We start from the raw sequence: 22,071 nt of genomic DNA, 5'->3' as shown, positions 1-22,071 counted from the left end.
ACTTTTTTACTCACTGAGGTACAGCGCAAAGAAATATTTATTAGTCTATAGAGTAAGTCTGTAATTAAATTTTGAAAATCAATCAAGTATTTATTCTAACAAGATGAGACCTCAAATTTTAAAATGAAAGCAAGGAAAATTCAGTTTACACATAAGGAAGACTGACTTCAGAAGTAAAAATTAGATTGCTCTGCTGAAAGAAGTTAAGGAATTTCCTTCCTTGTAACTTTTTTTAATACAATTTTAAAAAGGGATGTACATGAATTGGTCTAGAAGGGATAAACTGAAAGCTTATATAGACTCAGAAGAGACAAGATTTAAGCTCCTCCCAGACACATAACTTATGAAATTTTATATACGTCACAGAACTCTGAATCATCCAATATACACTTTTTATTTTTAATGTTATCTTTCTAATTATATGTAAAGAAAAATTTTAGCATTCATTTTTTTAAAATTTCAATTTCCAAATTTTTCTCCCTCTCTCCCCCCACCTCTTCCTAAAACAGTAAGCAATTTGATATTGATCCATATATATTTGGTATATGTACAATCTGGTAAAACATATTTCCATATTAGTCATGTTATAAAAGAAACAGACCAAAAGGAAAAAAAAAAGAAAATGAAAATAGTAAGCCTCAATCTGTGTTCAGAGTCTATCAGTTCTTTTTTCAGGATATGGATAGCATTTTCCATCATGAGTCCTTTGCAACTGTCTTGGATCACTGTATGGTTGAGAAGAGCTAAGTGATTCATAGTTGATAATGAAATAATGTAGTGATATTGTTGAATCAAAGGGTATGAACAGTTTGGTAGCCCAATATTCATAGTTCTAAATTTCTCTCCAGAACATTGGATCAGTTCAGAGCTCCACCAACAGCGCATTATTGTCCCAATTTTCCTACATCCTCTCCAACATTTATCATTTTCCTTTTCCGGAACATTGGCCAATCTGATAGGTATGAGGTTGTATCTCAGAGCTGTTTTAATCTGTATTTCTCTAATCAAAAATGATTTAGAACATTTCTTCATATTAGTCTAGATAGCTTTGACTTCTTCACCTAAAAACTGCTGGTTTATTTCCTCTGATCATTTAGCAATTGTGGAATGGTTTATATTCTTATAAATTCAACTCTGTTCTCTATATATTTGAGAAATGAGGTTATCAGAGATATTTGCTATAAAAGCTGTTTCCCAGCTTTCTGATTTCCTTCTAATCTTTGATACATTGGTTTTGTTTGTGCAAAAAGTTTCTAATTGAATATAAACAAAATTACTGATTTTTCATTTTGTAATGTTCTTGATCTCTTGTTTGGTCATGGATTCTTCTCTTCTCCATAGATTTGACAAGTAAACTATTCCGTGCTCTCCTAATTTGTTTATGGTATCATTCTTTACATTTATATCATGTACCCATTTTGACCTTATCTTGGTATATGGTGTAAGATGTCTATCTATATCTAATTTCTGCCATATTGTTTTCCAGATTCCCAGCAGTTTTTGTCAAATAGTGAGTTCTTATCTCAGAGACTGTCTTTGGATTTATCAAGCTATGGGTTAACTATGGTCATTTACTACTGGGTCTCGTGTACCTAATATATTCCACTGATCTACCACTCAATTTCTTAGACAGCACCAGATGTTTTGGAAGATCACCATCTCATAATATACTTTGACTGGTACTTCTAGGCCACTTTTCTTTGCATTTTTTTTCATTAATTCCCTTGATATTCTTGACTTATTGCTGTTGCAGATGCATTTTATTGTTATTTTTCTACCCATAAAATACTTTTTTGATAGTTTGATTGGTATGGCACTGATTAAACAAATTAATTTAGGCAGAATTGTCATTTTTATTATATTGGCTTGGCCTACCCATGAGCAATTGATATTTTTCCATTTGTTTAGATCTGATTATATTTGTGTGAAAAGTGTTTTGTAACTGTGTTCATATAGTTCCTGGGCTTGTCTTGGCAGGTAGACTCCTAAATATTTTAGATTGTCTACAGTTATTTTAAATGGAATTTCTTTCTATCTCTTGCTGCTGGACCTTACTGGTAATGTATAGAAGTGTGGATGATTTATGTGGGTTTATTTTATATCCTGCAACTTTGCTAAAGTTGTTAATTATTTCAAGTAATTTTTTAGTTGATTCTCTAGGGCTCTCTAAGTATACCATCATATCATCTGCAAAGAGCAATGGTTTTGTTTCCTCACTGCCTATTCTAATCTCTTTGATTTTTTTTCCTCTCTTATTATTATAACTAACATTTTTAGAACAATATTGAATACTGGTGATACTGGGTATCCTTGCTTTACCTCTGATCTCACTGGGAAGGCTTCTAGCTTATTCTCATTATAGATAATGTTAGCTGATGGTTTTAGATAGCTACTACTTATCATTTTAAGCAAAGCTCCCTTTATTCCTATGTTCTCTAGCATTTTTTAAATATTTTTAGTATTTTGGCAAAGGTTTTTCTGCATCAATTGAAATAATCATATTATTTCTGTTTGGTTTTGATATTGATATGGTTAATTATACTGACAGGTTTCCTAATATTGAACCAGCCCTGCATTGCTGGTATAAATCCCACCTGCTCATAGTGTATGATCCTCATGATATACTGCTGTAGTCTCCATGCTAGCATTTTATTTATAATTTTTTGAATCAATATTTATTAGGGAAATTTATTTATAGCTTAATTTATCTGTTTTAGCTCTTCCTGGTTTAGGCATTAGCACTATATTTGTCTCATAAAAGGAATTTGCTAGGGCTCCTTATTCACCTATTTTTCCAAACAGTTTCCATAGTAGTAGAATGAATTGTTCTTTAAATGTTTGGTAGAATTCACTTGTGAACCCATATGGCCCTGGGGATTTTTTCTTAGGGAGTTCATTGATGGTTTGTTCAATTTCTTTTTCAAAGATGGGGTTATTAAGGTATCCTATTTCCTCTTCTTTTAATCTGGGCAATTGATATTTTTGTAAATATGTATCCATTTCACTAAGATTGTCAAATTTGTTGGCTACAGGTGGGCAAAATAGTGCCTAATCATTGCTTCAATTTCCCCTTTATTGTTGGTAAATTCACCACTTTCATTTCTGATACTGAATATTTGGTTTTCTTCTTTTTTTTAAAATCAAACTGACCAATGGTTTATCTAACTTAGGATTTTTTTCATAAAACCACCTTCTACTTTTATTTATTTACTCAACAGTTTTCTTGCTTTTAATTTTATTAATCTCACCTTTGCCTTTTAGGATTTCCAATCTGGTGCTCAATTGGGAATTTTTAATTTGTTCTTTTTCTAGTGTTTTTTTTTTTTAGTTGCATGCTCAATTCATTGATCTGCTCTTTCTCTTATTTTATTGACGTAAGAATTTGGAGAAATAAATTTTCTCTTAACTACTACTTTGGCTGCATCTCATAAATTTTGATATGTTGTCTCATTGTCAATCTCTTTAATGAAATTACTGATTGTTTTTATGCTTTGTTCTTTGACTCATTCATTAAGATTATTTTGTTTCCAATTCATTGTTAATCTATCTTTCCACTGCCCTTTTTTGAATGTAATTTTTATTGTACTATGATCAGAAAATAATACATTTAATATTTCTGCCTTTCTACATTGAGTTTGAGGTTTTTTATGCTTTAATACATGGTCAATTTTTTGCGTAGGTGCCATACACTGCTGAGAAAAAAAATATCTTCTTTTCTATTCCCATTCAATTTTCTCTAAGACTCTGTCATATCTACCTTTTCTAAAATTCTATTCCCCTCCCTAATTTCTTTTTTGTTTATATCTTGGTTGGATTTATCAAGTTCTGAGAGAGGATATTTCTTCTTTCAACTCACTTAACTTCTCCTTTAAGAATTCTTGTTTAGTATTCATATTACTTTAAATCTCCTTTTAATTCTCCTTTAAGAATTTGGATGCTATACCACTTGGTATGTTTAATATTCATATTACTTCACTGTTTATGGTACTTTTTAGCAAGATGTGGTTTCCTTCCTTATCTCTTTTAATTAGATCTATTTTTTCTTCCTTTTGCTTTGCCTGAGATCATGATTGCTACCCCTGGTTGTTTTTGTTTTGTTTTGTTTTGTTTTTTACTTCAGCTAAAGCATAATAGATTTTGCTCTAGACTCTTACCTTTACTCTGTATGTGTCTCTCTGTTTCAAGTGTGTTTCTTGTAAACAACATATTCTAAGATTCTGGTTTTTGATCTGGTCTGCCTTCTGTTTCCATTTTATGAACTTCATCTCATTTACATTCACAGTTATGATCACTCCATCCTATTTTTCCTTTTTTTAATCCCTCTCTCCCTTTTACCCAGTTCTTCTTCACAAATGTTTTACTTCTGATCACCACTTGCCCTAGTTTGCCCTACCTTTTATCACTCCCCTCCTCCTTTCTCTAATCCCAACCCCTTTTTACCTTGATTAGGGTAAGACAGGTTTCTGTATCCAAATGAGTGTGTGTTATTCCCTCTTTGAGCCAATTCTGATGAGAGAAAGGTTCAAGCTTTGCCCACCACCCACCCTCCTATCTTCTCCTTCACTGTAACAGGTCTTTCATACCTCTTCATGTGAGACAATTTACCCCATTCTATCTGTCCCTTCCTTCTGCTCCCACTGTAATCCTCTTTCTTACCCCTTAAATTTTTATGTCATCCCCTCAAATTCACCTTATGCCCATACCTTCTATATACTTCTTTTAACTGAACTTTTAAAGTGATACAGTTTTAAAAGTATCATCTTCCCACAGAGGGATGTAAACCATTTAGCCCTATTGAATCCCTTGTGTTTTCTCTTTCCTTTTTACCTTTTTATGATTCTCTTGGGTCTTGATATTGAAAATCAAATGTTTGTTGTTGTTGTTGTTTTTTTGTTCAGCTCTGGTCTTCTTATGAAAGCTTGAAAGCTTTCTATTTCATTGAATGGCAATTTTTTCCCTTGAAAAATTATGCTCAATTTTGCTGAGTAGGTGCTCCTTTGCCTTCCATAATATCATGTTTCATGACCTCCCATCCTTTAATGTTTTAATTTCTAAGTCCTCTGTAATCCTGATTGGCTCCCTGATATTTTATTGTTTCTTTCCGGTTGCTTACAATAATATTATTTTTTGACTGGGGGGTTCCTGAATTTGGCTATAATGTTCCTGGCAGTTTTCCTTTTGGGATCTCTTTCTGGAAGTGATCAGTAAATTCTTTCAATGTCTGTTTTATCCTCTGGTTCTAGGACAGTTCTCCTTGGTAACTTCTTGAAAAATGCTGTCCAGACTTTTTTTTTTTTTATTATGGCTTTCAGGTAGTTTCGTAGTTCTTAAATTATCTCTCCTGGACCTATTTTCCAGGTCAGTTGTATTTTCAAAGAGGATTGATTTTGTTTGACTGATTTTTGATGTCTCATAGAGTCATTTGCTTCCACTTGCCCAATTCTACTTTTTAAGGAGTTGTTTTCTTCAGAGGATTTTTGTACTTCCTTTTCCATTTGACCAATTGTACTTTTTAAAGAGTTATTTTCTTCAGTGGATTTTTGTACTTCCTTTTCCATTTGGCCAATTATGGAGTTGTTTTCCTTTTCCAAACTGCTGACTCTTTTTTTCACAATTCTCTTGCATCACTCTCATTTCTTTCCCCAATTTCTCTTCTACTTCTCTTATTTGATTTTTAAGCTCCTTTTTGAGCTCTTCCATGAGTTCTTTCTGGGCTTGAGTCCAATTTCCATTTTTCTTTGGGGTGTTTAGACACTGTTGTCCTTTTCTGAGTTTGTGTCTTGATCTTCCCTGTCACTATAACTTTCTATGGTCATATTCTTTTTGTTTGTTTGGTTTTTTTGCTCATCTTAGAGTGGAAGGGGCACTGTCTCAGGCTTCTTGTGCCAAGGGATGTAGGCCCCGCCATGCCTGTTCCTGGCTGCACTGACAGAGTGCGGTGGGGGGTGGCTGGCACTGCTGGAGGTCAAAGAAATCTGGCAGCTTACCTAGTGCTGCCCTGAGGCATGTGGGGGGTCCCAGCACTGGCATCTATTTGTTCACTGGGGTTGTGCTGAGGCATATGGGGGGTCCTGGTGCTGGCATCTGTCTGTTTGCCCGGTGCTGTGCTAAGGCTCATGTGGGGTCCCACTGTTGGCATTTGCCTGCTTGCCTGACACCTCACTGGAGCTTCCTGTTGTCTTGCTGAGGCAGGGCCTGCTGCTGGCTTGCCAGGATGTTTCCTGTACTGGACTGACTCTGCTTTTACCCAAGTGAGACAGACCTTTCCTGCTGACCTTCCAACTTTCTTGGGCTGGAAGAGTATTTCAACCTGTCTTTTTGCTGGTTCATCTGTTTTAAAATTTATTTCAGGGCACTATTTTATAATTGTTTGGAGATGAATATCCAACATCTTTGCTCCCAGAAGTTTCCATTCAACATACTCTTACTAACACTTTTCAGTGTTTGAACTTCAGGGGGAATGAGAACATTTTCAATGCATCAACAAGCATTTAACAAGCACTGTTACGTGCCAAGCACTCTCCTAAATGCTAGGGATACAAAGGCAAAAATAGTCCTGGCCCTCAACAAGCATATATTCTTACAAAAATATAATCATTGCTCTTCTCTACCCCCCTCCCAGCCATTCTTTTAGATTAAGTCTGTTGGAATATAGGAATCATTTTCACAAATAAAAGCAATGTGCTTATGTGTTTTTGATTATAGATATATAATAATATTATATATAATATAATAATATAATATATAATAAGGCAGATTGCCTTAATGGTGAAATCTTTAACAGAAATTATAGAGATATATATACATATATATATGTATGTATGTATGAGAATGAGACATAACATAGATGGTGACATCTAAAACAATCACTGATAGGTGAGGCTATCTTTTTTTTTTAAGACAACTACTTAAAGAGACTTCACAATTTCCCTTAAAAACTATTTTTAAAAAAATCAAAGCTTGACAAGAAATTATTCCTTCTATTTTAACTCACTTTTCATTGTTCAATTGTCAGTAAAAAGTGTGTGCGTGTGTGTGTGTGTGTGTGTGTGTGCAACTGCAATTTTAAGTAACTGCAATTTCTTTCATTCTCATTAAATGCTTGTTTGTTTCTTTTTTTTTCCATACTATAAAATGGGCCAAAAGACTATCTTCTTGGAACACATAGAATAAAATTCATGGTGCCAGGTTCAAGAGACATCCAGAATGCAAAGGAAAAAGATTATCCTCAGTCAAGGAACCTAGTTAGTTTGACCCTCACATTAGGGATGAGAAATAACACTCAGACTTGTCCTTAGTGTCCCAAGAGTAAGCGGTAGAACTGAGACTATAACCCAGGTCTCTTGACTCCTGGTTCTCTATTTTTCACTATGCAATGTTATTTCCTCCCATAAGTTTAAATGCTGCTCCCCACTTAAAAGTCAGATAAGATATAGAATAAAAAGAATTTTATAGATTTTTTTTAAAGGTAGAACCCAGGTGTTAAATAATACAAATTGAGGTTTATTTATAACTTTTTGATTGTGTAAACTTTAGAAAGTTATGGAGAAAATGTTAATAACGCAAATTAGACTTAAAAGACTGTTATGCATACATTTCTTTTTAGGACAGCCAATTGTTTTGTCAAAAGCTTTTTCTGCACCTATTGAGATGATCATGGTTTCTGTTAGTTTTGGTGTTGATATGATCAATTATGGCTGATAGTTTTCCTAATATTGAACCAGTCCTGCATTCCTGGTATAAATCCTATCTGGTCATAGTGTATTATTCTTGTGATAAGTTGCTGTAATCTATTTGCTAATATTTTATTTAAAATCTTTGCATCTATATTCATTACGGAAATTGGTCTACAATTTTCTTTCTCTGTTTTGACTCTTCCCAGTTTAGGTATCAGCACCATATTTGTATCATAAAAAGAATTTGGTAAGACTCCTTCTTCAGCTATTTTTCCAAATAATCTATATAGCATTGGAATTAATTGTTCTTTAAATGTTTGATAGAATTCACTTGTAAATACATCTGGCCCTGGAGATTTTTTTCCTAGGAAGTTCATCAATGGCTTGTTCAATTTCTTTTCCTGAGATGGGGTTATTTAAGTATTTTATTTCGTCTTCTGTTAATCTGGGCAATTTATATTTTTGTAAATATTTATTCATTTCACTAAGATTGTTAAATTTATTGGTGTACAGTTAGGCAAAATAGTTCCTAACTATTGTTTTAATTTCTTCTTCCTTGGTGGTGGATTCACCCTTTCCATTTTTGATACTAGTAATTTGGTTTTCTTCTTTCTTTTTTTTTAAATTAAATTAACCAAAGGTTTATCTATTTTGCTGGTTTTTTTCATAAAATCAGCTCTTAGTTTTATTTATTAGTTCAACAGTTTTCTTAATTTCAATTTTATTAATCTCCCCTTTGGTTTTCAGTATTTCTAATTTGGTGCTTAATTGAGGAGTTTTAATTTGTTCTTTTTCTAGTATTTTTAGTTGCATGTCCAATTCATTGATCTCCTCTTCCTCTATTTTATTCAGGTAAGCATTTAGAGATCTAAGTGTTTAAAATCCACCAATACTGGGCAAATAATATGCATAAAACCTATGAACAATGACATATAATAATTTAAAATACTGTTTTTCCCCTAATGCCAGGTGGCATTTCTTTGTGGGGTAAGATTTAACTCATCATAAAAGCCTGTCATTATGACTGTCAACATTTCAAAGTTTAAAACTGAGTGATTAATGGAAGCAAAGAGAGGCAATTTTAGAATACTGTATATTTAACAGATTTTTAAAAATACAAACTGTACTTTCCCTCTCCACCTTTCTCCGTGGAATATACTAAAATAGATATATTTCAAGATTAACTCGCAAATATGAGTTAGTCTATTTTTATTCAAAATATTTTTACTATTTCAACTTAATTACTAAATATAATTCTACAACTTATTCATCATCACATTAATATGGTTTCTAAAAATCCATTAGGTGAACATAGCATACCATAGCATAACAATTATTACATCTGAACTTATGTATACCCTATCTGAGTATCATGGTGATAAAGATGAAATGTTAACCATAGAATAAAATATCTAGAAAGATGGGTATAGCATTTCCTAAAATGACATGATGAAAAGAACACTGTACTGAGAGTTAAAAAAAAGTTTTCATTTTAGCTCTATCACTAAGTAGGTATAAAATCTTAAGCTCTTTGCCTTTCTGAGCCTCAGTTTCCTTATCTTCAAGGAGGCTGCTTGGGCTTGACGACATCTAACGTCCCTGTTAGTTCTAAAATTCTATGATTCTATGACGTAACCATATGATGTTTAAAAAGATGCATGGTTATAAAAGATTTATTTTAAAAGACATGTTTATTATATGTATGCACAAACAATACATCTATAAATAGTATGCATACATAGTAAGGCAAAATGGTATGGTATAAGCTGGCCTTAGAGTCAGGAATACCTGGGGGTTCAAGTTCTATCGCTGACACACACTTAGGGTCACTTAACTCTCTAAGACAAAGCCACCCATTTTTTTTAAAGATTTCATCTACATTGATAGAGGGAGTTTCCTAACTGAGAATTCTCTAAATGTTGAAATCACAGGTCAACACAGAAAGTTGTACCTATAGAAGGTTATGTAATAGACAATGAGCAAACACTATTTTCCCATAAAATGACAGTATGATAAAATATTGTGTTACTAACCAAAGACTTGGCAAAAAGATTTTAATAAAGATTGCAATAAATACCTATGTAATTAAAATAAATTATATAAACTATATGATAATAGAGCTTTTTAAAGTGGATAAAAACAAATAAAATGGAATAATATGTAACCAATCATGACAGAGCATCATCCCACAGTTTAAAAAAAAGGTCCTTCTGAATTTACTTTTCATTCATTCTGTCTATTCCTTGCATGTACATAGTTATCTGAATGGTGTCTCTAAATAAAGAGAATATGAGATTCTTGAAGACAGGGAACATGTCCCCGCTCCCTTTTTTGTATCCCAAGGGCCTAACACATTCTTGGCATACAGTATTAAATAAATGTTTGTTAACTATAGGTATCTCTTTTGAATCAATTAATCAAAATCTTTAAAACTAAGTGTAAACAACCTAGTTAATAAAATGGAGACTCCATAATGCCCCTTCTGGCTTTAAAAAAATAAACTGAGGATTATCTATACAAGATAATAAACCAGGCAGCAGGTGGCACAGTGGATAGAGACCTACACCGAGACTTGAGTTCAAATTTAGCCTTCAGATATTTAGTAGTTGTGTGATCCTTGGTAAGATACAACCTCTGTTTGCTTCAGTTTCCTCATCTGTAAAATGAGGATAACAGTAGCACCTACCTTCCCAAGTTGTTGAGAGGATTATATGATATATTTGTAGAAGACTTTGCCAGTACTATATACATGCTAGCAATGAAATAATAACAATAATAACAATAACCATGTTATTATTATAATCATTATTATCTCCATAGAGAAATTCTTTTGTATTTGCCATATGTCCCAGGTATCTACGTGTCTTGAAGTCAACATGTCCAAAACAGAACTCATTACCATTTCCCCCCAAACCAACCCTGCTACCAAAATTCCCTATGTCTGTTGAAAGAACATTTTTTCATCTTCTAGATTCATAACATCACCTTTACACTCAGTTCTTCACACTCTCTCACCACACATATCTAATCAGTTGTCAGATCTTGACATTTCTACCTCCATAACATCTCTCACATATGGCCCCTTCTCTCTACTCACACAAACACCACTTTAGTTCAGGCGTTAATCACCTCTTCCCTAGACTATTGCACTGGTTTCCTAATTGGTTTCCTTGCCTCAAGTCTCTCCTCAATCCAATTTATTCTCCACTCAGCTGCCAAAGTGATTTTCCTTAAGTGCAGATTTGACCAGGCCATTAACCTATTCAATAAACTCAATGGTTCCCTGTTGCTGCTAGGACTTTGTTTAGCTTTTAAAGTCCTTCAAGAACTGACCTCCAACCTATTTTTTAGTTTAATTACATATTATTATCCTTCCTATACTCTGTAATCTAACTAAATTGGCCTCTTCTCTATTCTTCTATTTCCAATCTCCATGCCTTTGCACTGACCATACCCCCAAGTGGCAAAGCCAACAAATATTTAACTATAGTATGCTTTCCATAATGTCTGGTGCTGTAGTTCTCTTTTTTAAAAAAATGCAACAATAATATAGTTTTCCCTACAATTATGTAACTGTGCTATCTTCCCTCACTACGAGGAAAGCAAATGAATCAACGTTGTTTGTTATATAAAATATACGTGCATAACACATTTACATACAGCTATATTAATAAATAAGGCTTTTTATCCCCTTGTTAGGATCTGTGTATAAAAAGTTCATTCTTTTTCCCCTATGGAATCTGTTTTAGCATTGCACATATAGAATCTCAAGGGAGTGAGAAAAATTTTTTTTATAAAAACAGAAACATAAGCACCTATTACAAACCCAAGGCCCACCTTCCTAGCACATGCTAGATGAGGGGTTTGTACTATATATCTGTTGCCACTTGTTTTTTGCTTTAACTCATAAAATCAGCTGTTTAGGGCGTGGCCTAATTTAGGCCAGTCTAATAGTCTAGGCTCATGATTGGAAAAGAAATGTTCCAAAAAGAATTGTATTCATCCATAAAAAATCATCAGTAGACACAGAAACTCTCCTTTGCACCCCTGCATTTACTGTATACAGTAGCAACACTAGGTGAGGAAGAAGTTTCACAAGGCAATGAGAATTCCATCAAACCCCGGGAGCACCAGCTCCCCATAAACTGGACTTTTTATGCCTCAGGCAACAAGGAAGCCATGTCAGAAGTTCAAGCTATAGTCTCCTGAACCAAGAAATTCCAAGCAACAGAACTCCCCATACCAAGTCATCTTCCAATCACTATCAAAGTGATCTTCCTAAAGCCAAGGTCTGACTATGCCATTCTCCTCCTTTACCTCCTCCATATCCCCCAATTCAATTAATCAGCTACAACGTTTCCCTATTACCTCCAGGTTCAAATAAAGAATTCTTTGCTTAGTATTTAAATCCCTTCATTACCTGGTCCAGTCTTACCTTTCTAATCTTCTTACACCCTACTCCCCTCCACATACTTGATCCTGGCTTCCTTGCTATTCCCCAAAGATACATCATCTCCTAACCTTATGAATTTTTAATGGTTGTCTCCCATGCCTAGAATTCTCTTCCTCATCCCTACTCCCTAGCTTCTTTGGCTTCCTTCAAGTCTCAGCTAAAGTCTCACCTTCTATAAAAAGCCTTTCCTGAACCCCCTTAATGCTACTCTCTTCCCTCTATGATTATCTTCAATTTATTCTGCTTATATCTTGTTTGTTCCTACTTATTTGCATGCTGTTTCCCACATTAGATAGTAAACTCCTTGAAGAAAAGGATTTTTTTTGCCTTTCTTTGTATCCATAGTACTTAAGCACAATGCCTGGCACATACTAAGTGCTAAGTAAATGTTGACTTAATTTGAGAATAGCGAAATGCAAATGAAAACAACTGAGCTATTTTAATTTATACTTATCATAGAGGAAAAAAATTCAGAAAAGATAAATGACAATGCTAGAGTGATTGCAAGAAAAATAGGCACATTAATGTACTACTGTTGGAGTTATGAATTGGTCAACATTCTAGAAATCAATTTGGAACCAGTTTTTTTTTAAAAGTTCCTAAACTATGCATACCCTTGGACCCAGAGAGATCAAAGTAAGTCATATGTAAGAATATATTTATAACACATATTTTTGTATTATCAAAGAACTGGCAACAAAAACAGTACCCATGAATTGAAGAATAGCAGAACAAATTATATTAAATGAAAATAATATAATTACACTGTAAGAAATCATGAAAAGTCATGGTTTCAGACAAACCTGCAAAGACTAGTATGACCAGATGAAATGTGAAATGAGGGAATCCAGAGAACAATTCATAGAAGAACAAAACTATCGTAAGGAAAAACAACTTTGAAAGACTTCAGAACTCTGATCCAATCTAATGACGAACCAACCACAATGCCAAAGAATCAGTGACCTACCCTCTTGACAAAGAGGCGATGAACTGGTATGGAATGAGATAGACATTTGCAAATGTGATCAAAAACAGGATTTGTTTTGACTGTGGGTGGTAGGACTAGTGTTTTCCCGATGCAACTTCTTTCCACCCATTCACAATATGAACTGAGGCTTTACCTAAATGAGACAAAGCTTCCCCCCAATTCATGACTGGTCCAGGCTTCTTTGATTCATCTTCCAACCTCCTCAGCCAAGGTGGGTAAGCCTAGTACAAAGATGCCTATGGGACCTGGTTGCTACCTGCTTCCCTGACACTTTGTTGTTCAGTAGTTTCAGTCATGACCAACTCTTCATGACCCCATCTGGGATTTTCTTGGAAGAGAAAACAAAGTGGTTTGCCATTTCCTCCTCCAGTTCATTTTATAGATAAGAAGACTGAGGCAAACAGGGTTAAGTGACTTGCCCAGGGTCACACAGCTAGTAACTATCTGAGGCCAGATATGAATTCAGAAAGATGAGTTTGGGGCAGCTAGGTGGTGCAGTGGATAGAGCACCAGTCCTGGAGTCAGGAAGACCTGCATTTGAATCCAGCCTCAGACACATAATACTCACTAACTGTGTAACTCTGGGCAAGTCACTTAACCCTAATTGCCTCATATTTAAAAAAAAAAAAAAACCCAAAAAACAGAAAGATGAGTTTTCCTGACTCTAGGCCTTGCACCACCTAGCTGCAGACAAGGGGGAGGGGGCTGGTCCAGAGAAGCCAAGTGCCACAGCAAGTGCTGCATTTCATCCTAACAAGGAACCTGATTTAAGGGGTTGCTAACATTAAGGCATACTTCTCTGACAAGTATGCATGTTTCATAAAAGGGCTTTATCTTCTTGTGATGGGGGATGGGGGTACAGAAGAACAGGAGAGGGAAATAGGAGCTAACTATAGAGTTACAAAAATGGGGGGGAGTAAGAAAAGAGAGTCATTGAAGCATTTTTAAAAATGTGTAGAAGAAAAGGAAAAGAAAGCAATGTAGAAGCAGCCACAAAGTGGGTATGAGCAGGCTATAATACAAATAAAGAATTTTAAAGAATTGGAATAAAAGCTCCAAGATATTGGTTGGTCCAACCTTGGGTATGTATGTATTTTATACCTTATCTACCTGATCAAAGAGTCACCGAAAAATGTACTATTTCTTTATATCTTTCAAGGCATCTCAAATGAATTTGATACATGAATTGGAGAAAACTCATTGGAAAAGAGCCTTCATGTGAGGTTTTGCTTTACCAAATCAAAAATATTTTGTTTTGTAATCAACCAACAGTAATAAGTACAGCAGGAATATATTTTCTCTTCATTTTTCAGCTTAAAATTGCGTAAATATATGATCTACTTTGGAATAACATTTGGAGAAGCCTAATTGTTTCCTATTAAACCCTCATTCATTATGTTCTCTATACACATGTAGATGTTTCTCACAAATTTTTTTTGTAGTAATTCAAAAGTAGATATATAGATTTGTAGTTATTGATGTTTTATTTTTTGCCTTTTTCTGGCTGGGGGGATTAAGAATGCTCGATATGTTTTTTTCCAGGTCTTTCATACATTTCTCAATTGTTTCACCTCCAACAGAGCTCTGCTTTGTCTAATCCAGTAACCTTTCCCACCTTTGTTCACTTTATTGCCCTTTCTATCTTTCTCTATAAATATAACTCAGGTTGTAATATTAAAGGAGTGTAGTGATATTAATGGAGTGGTGCCTTTGACAATGAAAAAGCTTTTGCATTCATTTTGCATTCCTTTTTAAAACTAGTTTTTCCCTCCACTACTTCTGTTTTATGAAGTGATATTTTGCAAAATCTTCTGCCATCCTTCTCCATAAGATCTTTCAAATGAGTTTATATGCTAAATTAGTGTTGCCTTTAGTTACAATCTCAATCATTTGGCAAATATATCAAGTGTTTGCTAAGGTGAATTTTAGTCTCTTCTATTCTGCTCACTATGGTAATTTATCTATATCTGTTAAATTTCTACATGAAATTATTATAACCCATGTACATGACTTTTTTTCTGTATATTTCTCTTCTCTATTAAGTATAAAACATCAATTGCTTCAGATGATGTACTATTTCATCATGTAGATAGGCACTCCACTAATACAGACAATAATCTCGCCATAACTTAGTATACAGTTTCATGAATTCTAATGGCCAATAAATTCCTTGTTTTGTGTTAAAGATGTCTAAGTTAATGCTCAGTCAACAAAAAGGTTGTTGCCAGCCTATATGTGAAGTCTTTTCTTCTTGCTAGGATCTACCTGGACTTGTTCTTTGTTAGTAGAACCCCTAAGAATACAGGCATCAGAGGAGTCATTACAGGAGAAATAAGTACAACATTAAACTCTATAATAAACTACCTAGAAGATCCCAATTCCTTGGCCTTTCTGGATAAACTAAAATTTGCTATATATGAATTAATTTGTGTTTAGTTCATTACATGAAAAAACTGAAGATCCTTCACAATTATGTTAGGCAATATGTTAGCAAATACTATTGATCACTTCTTTATTAAGTGACCTATCCACAGTCACAAGACAATATATTGATCTAAATATAGGCTCAACTTTTATCCTAAATCTGTCTGGTATAAATCTGAGTACTGCCAAGAATTGGTGTTATTTTTCAGTATTTATGTGCTTTTGAATTTCAAAATAATTCATTTTAGTGATATGACCTCTATACAGAATCAATATATATTTGGACTTATATAATATTTTACCTTGTCTTAATTTCTTTTAGGAATGAATAGTACTGTTTCTGTTTAAAAATTAGTATACTTCATATTTTTACACTGATGTAATTTCTTATGGAATTACAGTTATTTAAAAACAGTTACTAAAGGGGACTCACATGAGTGAGTTACAGCAAGGCTCACAGCAAAATAAAAAGTTCCCAATGTGATGTCATCATTAGACAGAAAAAAACATTTCACTTATTATTTCTTGCACCTGACTATACTTCTTTCTCCTCTCAAATATCTGCCTAATATTTTCCCAAAATTTTTTAAATTCTCTTAAAGAAAGCAACATAGTAAATATTTTTTCCTTCTGATTGGTTTTAAAGATTTATATCAGTTCACTTGGAATAACACAAAACATCCACAAACCTACACAAGTGACTGACGGAAATCTGAGGACCTGTTGAATGTTCAGCAGTTAATGGAATTCAAATGGATAGTTCCCCAAGTTAAAATAACACAAGGGGTTTCATTTTAGTTATCCTTTCATGAAAATTTCTGGTGGAGAAGCACAAGTCAGAAAAGTATAGGGATTTCAATTAATTCAAATACCATAAAAATCCAGCCTGAGTAAAACTCAGAATCATATGTGTACGTCATGAGATAAAGAAAGCAAGGAGAATTTCTTCTGCCAAATCATTTTCTTGTGAAACTCTATGATAGGATTTGATTAACATCTCAGTAAATAAAAAAAAACACATCTGATTCCTTAAAAATCTAAATACAATCATTTTTATGTCTTTTTTTTTTGTCTTAAATGTCAAAAACCTGTTTTACTTGAGTCTTTGTATGCCAGGACATAGGTAGTGCTTTGAACATGACAAGTACTTAAATGTTTTGATGTGTGTGGGTTTAAAAAAAATTACTTCACAGTTCTCAAATTATTTGTCAAAGTGCGGCTTTTCTTCAATGCTTTCACTCAATCAGTCATCAAGCATTTAATAAACACCTACTATGTTCCAGGCATTAAAAGAGTTTCTGCCCTCAAGGAACTAAAGTTCTAACTGAGGAAGATAATACATACATACATAAATACATAAAGAATACAAAATAAATACACAGTGATTTTGCAAGGGAGGATAGGTTGAGATAAGTAAACCAAACAGGAGTCAACAGAAGTAGCTCAGGCTATTTCAGGTCACATGTAGGGTGGTGGCTATGGCAATAGAGAAAAGGGGATTCATGAGACACATGATGTTGAATCACAAAACACACCTTGAAAGATTTTTTCTTCCTAAGAAGTCTTCTTAAATTCGGAATTTAAAATAGCACATACATAGGAGATAGGTTATTACCTTTTAACTCTTGTTTTATAATGCATAGTTGACTACAGCATGGGTTGTCACACCAAATGAGTTGACTTAAATATCCTAAAAACGATTAGATGTTTGAAATGGAGTGGGTATATATGTGTGTATGCATGTGTGTGGGTGTGTATGTGCATGTATTTTTGAAATGGGCTAGTCACAAAATAAGATGTAGTGAAAACATGTTTCTCTATATGATACTTTAATGTTTCTCAAACTGAGTATTTTTTAATGTTTCCTAAACCTTATATCTCATTATTTGTGGCCTAAATTGTAACTCTGGCTTGTGACACAGTTTTAATTTGCTGTGGAAATTTATTACCTGCCTTGCTTAAGCCCACCCCAGTTCCCCATTCTTTAACCTGACCTGACAGAGTACCCTGAACAAGATACCATCCTAGGCAAAGAGCCAGCACTGCCAAGGTGGCTACAAAGCTGAGACTTCTAGCTGCCCTTCAATACCTTCAATCTAAATATAGGACCTACAGTGTGACTCAGATGTTCAGGGGGGAAACTCCCCATCCATACTTCAGGGTCAAGGATAAATGCCTCCCTTTTCATTTAGAGGTAAGGACGAATGCCTCACTCCCATCCAAGTGGCCAAAGAGTGCAGAGGAGGGAACACTTCAAAAAAAAAAAAAACTATTTAAACCACACCAAAAACTCCAGCCGCATAAGCAATCTCTGACATTCAATGGACTGACTGTCTCCCACTCTCAACAGATGCCCAAAGATCTTCCAGTCCATCCTTTAGGCATCACTTAAAACCCTGTATAGGACGGACTCCCCTGGTTTCTGCCCTTCATTGTCTACAACCAGGTTTCACTGCTGTTTCACTGACTGTGGAACTACTGTTGCCTATGCTGCTGATGCCAGGTAAGGGTCAATGTGCCACTAATAAACCTTCTTGCAGTGACTCCTGGAGTGGGCCCCTTTGGCCAGAATCCAAACAAACTAGTTAGATAAGCAATAGTTATCTTGCCTCAGTTCATAAGCCACTGACAAGATCTGTGACTAAGTATCCTGACCACTGTGTCTCCATGACAGAAGGCAGGCAGCTTAGCTTCACTGTTAACTCCCAACTGTCCGAGAGTAGACTAGTAGGTCACTGAATCATGAGCTCTACTGGTAGGGGCCCCAGCCCCTTCGCCTTGCCCTTAGCTCATGAATAGGGAACTAAATTAGTGTGCTGAATAGGGATCATTCAGCCAGGTAGCTGCACCGATCCTGATGAACAAGGCTCTGTGATTTAGGATTCAAAAGCAAGGGCTGTGGTTACAGCCTTATGTCTCAGCAATAGAAAACTACTGTCCCCTGCAGACCTACCAGTGCTGACCAAGGCTGTCACTAGGGTCTCTTGCTGCTGCTATCTGGGTCAGGGTCTGAACCTTTGCCTCAGCAACAGGAGTCCTTCCCTCTTATGGTCAAAGCAAGGCCAGTGCCCTCCAGGCAGTTTTAATGGAATTTTGCTTGGCCCTTGGAAACTCAGGTTCTGTAGGCCCTGCCATTTGGCTTGAAAAAACAAAACAAAACAAAACAAAACAAAACAAAACAAAACTACTCTCTAGATCCACTATGTTCAGGAAACCTTTCTTTTCCCATTCAATGTTACTGCCCCTCCAACCTGTCCATCTGGTTCTTTCTGTCATACCTCTTTGGCTCATTATCTTCTAGGAAATGACTCCTTTTACCATGTCTGCTCCACTTAGAATCATGAGAGTAGTATTCTCTAATGGCAAGGTTCTTGTTATACCATCAGATCTAACAAACAAACAAAAAGGCCCACTGTGGAGCACTAGAAGGATGCACCTGTTTAGATTTCAACATATAAAGTTCTCTAACTTTCAAATAATCTAAATTTTGAATATTGTACAGTTTACCTTCCCTTCCACATGCTCCCTCTCCATCTAGTGACACTGACCTCCTTGCTGTTTCTTACATAAGTTATTCCATCTCACAACTCAGGCTGTCCCATTCTTTGGAATTCTGCTGATTGTCCAATCCCAATGTACAAGAGAATTTTTAACCCTTTACATCCCATTCCTGGTTAGTGCCTTCATTTCCTTCAGAATGACTTTCCAGTTAGAAAATAGATAGCTATTTGTATGTTGTCTTGCCCATTAGTATGTGAGCTGCTTAAGAGCAGGAACATTACTTTTTGCTTTTCTTTGTATCTCCAGAATTTAGCATAGTGTTTGGAATACACTAAGCACTTGTTGATGTTGATATGTTTGTTGATTGACTGATGGACTTTATATACTTAGGAATGTACTTGTTGTCTCCCACTTACAAGTTAAGCTCCTTGTGAAGAGGGATTGCTTCACTCTTTGTATATGTGTCCTAAATTGATAGCACAGTGTCTACCCCATATTAGGTGATTAATAAATGTTTGTTAATAGTTAAACCCAAGAAATAATATTGTTTTTAACAGAGAAATATTTTAAGTTCCCCCACTAAGAACACAGATGAAGGAAGAATGCCTACTCTTTCTGCTTCTATATGATAGAATCCTAGAAATGCTAACTAGAATAAGGAAAAAAAAGGTACAAGAATAAGCATTGGCAAAAATGAATCTGAAGAACTGATGTGGATGCTACAAAAGAAAAAGTAAGAGAATTTAATAAAGAAATAAGACAAAAATACTTTTAAGTAGCAGTCTATCTAATAAAACAAAATTATTTTTATATATCACTAAGAAAAAGCAAGGAACACTGACAGAAAGAGAAATAAAATAAGAAAAAGAGAAATACTTAGAGTGAGAGTAACTGGGTTCCAATCTTGGTCCTACCACTTATGACCTGTGTGATCTTAGGGCAAATCATTTAATATTTTGGACCGTTATGTTCATTTGTAAAATTAAACTTTTGAATTAGATGACCTACATAGTCCCTTCCAGTTCTAAATCTGTGATGCTATGACTTCCAAACTCCTTTCCATCTCTAAATCTATGATTACATGAAATAAAGGAAGCATTAAAAAATCAGATAGAAAATCAGTGTTCATGGGTAGGTCATGATAATGTAGGAAAAATTACAGTGCTATCCAAATCACCTGTAGATTTTACATTATTCCAATAGAAATACCAATGAAATACTTCATAGTATTATGTGAAAAATTGAAATAAAATTAATTTAGGGGATCAAATATAAGAAATTATAAAATTGGCAAGAGAAAATGAAGATTGTAAGAAGGAAGAATTTCACAGATACACTTCAAACTGTACTATTAAGCAGTAATGATACAAAAAATAACAGAACTTAAAAAAAACAGAAAAGTAGAGCAATGTAAACAGGTTAGATACAATATAGAACTGAATGCACGCCATAGCCAAATGTTTGAAAAATCTATGAATATGAATCACTTAGGAAGGAATTCCTTAAAATAAGAAAATAAACAAACAAAAATTATTGGGGAGACTAAATAACAGTATGACATAGATTGGGTAGAAACAAAACTCTTATAACATATACCACAATAAATTTCAAACGGATCAACATCTAAATCTAAGAAGACATACCATAAGAAAACAACAACAAAGGTAAATATAATTAACATAAACATATACATACTTGTTTACAAGTATGTTTGGGGTAAATCATCAAATATGACTTAAAGTTAACTATAAGAGATTTAAAAATTTGTAAAAGCTTCTGCATAATTAAAAGCAAAGCATTCAGAATAAGCAGGAAAGGTATACACAGGAAAAATCTCTTAGTTAAACATTTCTAAAAAGTATGACATCTAGACTCTATAAGAAACTAATACAAAGTTGTAAGGGTGAGAGGTATTTGAAAAGTAATATAGAAGCATATAAGAAGTTATAAAAACATTTATTCACTTTTTATTCAATGGTTATGCAACTATGTTTATGCTCTATGGGCAACATTAGCAGAAGAAAAAACAAGACCATCTATACAAAAATGTTTCTAGCAGAATAATTTGTAATCTTAATAAAAAACTAACAACTGGGGAATGGTTGATTAAAATGTGGCATAGGTATATAACGGAATATTACTGAACTGTAAGAATTGACTCATGAAGAATTTTTTAAATGGGAAGATAAGTAATACATAGTGAAGAATGCTGAAACAAATACAGGACAACAAACAAAGCTAATGTAAAGCAATTTTTTCTTAAAACTTTCAGTAAATAATAGAAGTATGTGTTTACATGTAAAATCATTTACATTTTAAAAGAAGAAAAGGAAATCCAAACCCCAAATTAACAAAAATAATAACAATAATGATAAATAAGTACATAACTTGATATGCAAGACATAAGTGATTTGGTTGAGTGACATATAGCATTTTGTCCATAGAAGAGAATTTGACTTATAAAATATGAGATCATATTTAGGACCAACAAAGAATTAAAACTAGATATAAATTTCTCACTATTGTTTTCTGTTTTGGTGTAAAATCACATCTACTCTTCATTTACTAATTCTTTCAGTCATAGGGAGTAATTTCTTAAAAATGAACTGTTACACCTCGGAGTTAAGGAAAATTCTTGTTTGAAGCATGCAATTTGCAAAGTTATAAGGAAAAGAGCCTAACCAGAACATCCCACTGGGTGTAATTAAGTCTGGAGGAAACCTGGGTCCCTTTTCTGCCTTTATGCCTCCAATCAGAGCTAAAAAGTCTGTCTTACTGACATCTGTCAACAGTGTATCAATCATGGTAAGAAGGAAACAGGAGTAACTTCTTCTGTGAAGTATCCCATAAAATGCTTTTTCCCCTCAGAATAGATTATAAACCACATACATTCTTAATGCTCTTGATTATTGTAATGTAAAGATTTGTCACTGAAAATACTGATTACAGTGGGCAACAAAGAAACTCTTCAAAGACAATATAATTTGAATTTTGTAAATTTTTAAGAAATTTTTGAGAACATGGAAGAA

The 22,071-nt window shown here is 34.2% G+C and overlaps 1 protein-coding gene across 3 annotated transcripts in view; it reads right to left on the bottom strand.

The window, feature by feature from the left end:
• The window catches only part of ROBO1 (roundabout guidance receptor 1), a 449,796-nt gene that overhangs the window by 107,402 nt on the left and 320,323 nt on the right, over nt 1-22,071 (bottom strand). The gene's annotated exons all lie outside the window — the stretch shown is intronic.

The sequence above is a fragment of the Vombatus ursinus genome, unplaced genomic scaffold (assembly GCF_900497805.2).
Source record: "Vombatus ursinus unplaced genomic scaffold, bare-nosed wombat genome assembly UNPS02014805.1, whole genome shotgun sequence".
Classification (NCBI taxonomy): domain Eukaryota; kingdom Metazoa; phylum Chordata; class Mammalia; order Diprotodontia; family Vombatidae; genus Vombatus; species Vombatus ursinus.
The sequence above is the reverse complement of the archived record's forward strand: the minus strand, read 5'-3'. Positions and strand labels throughout refer to the sequence as shown.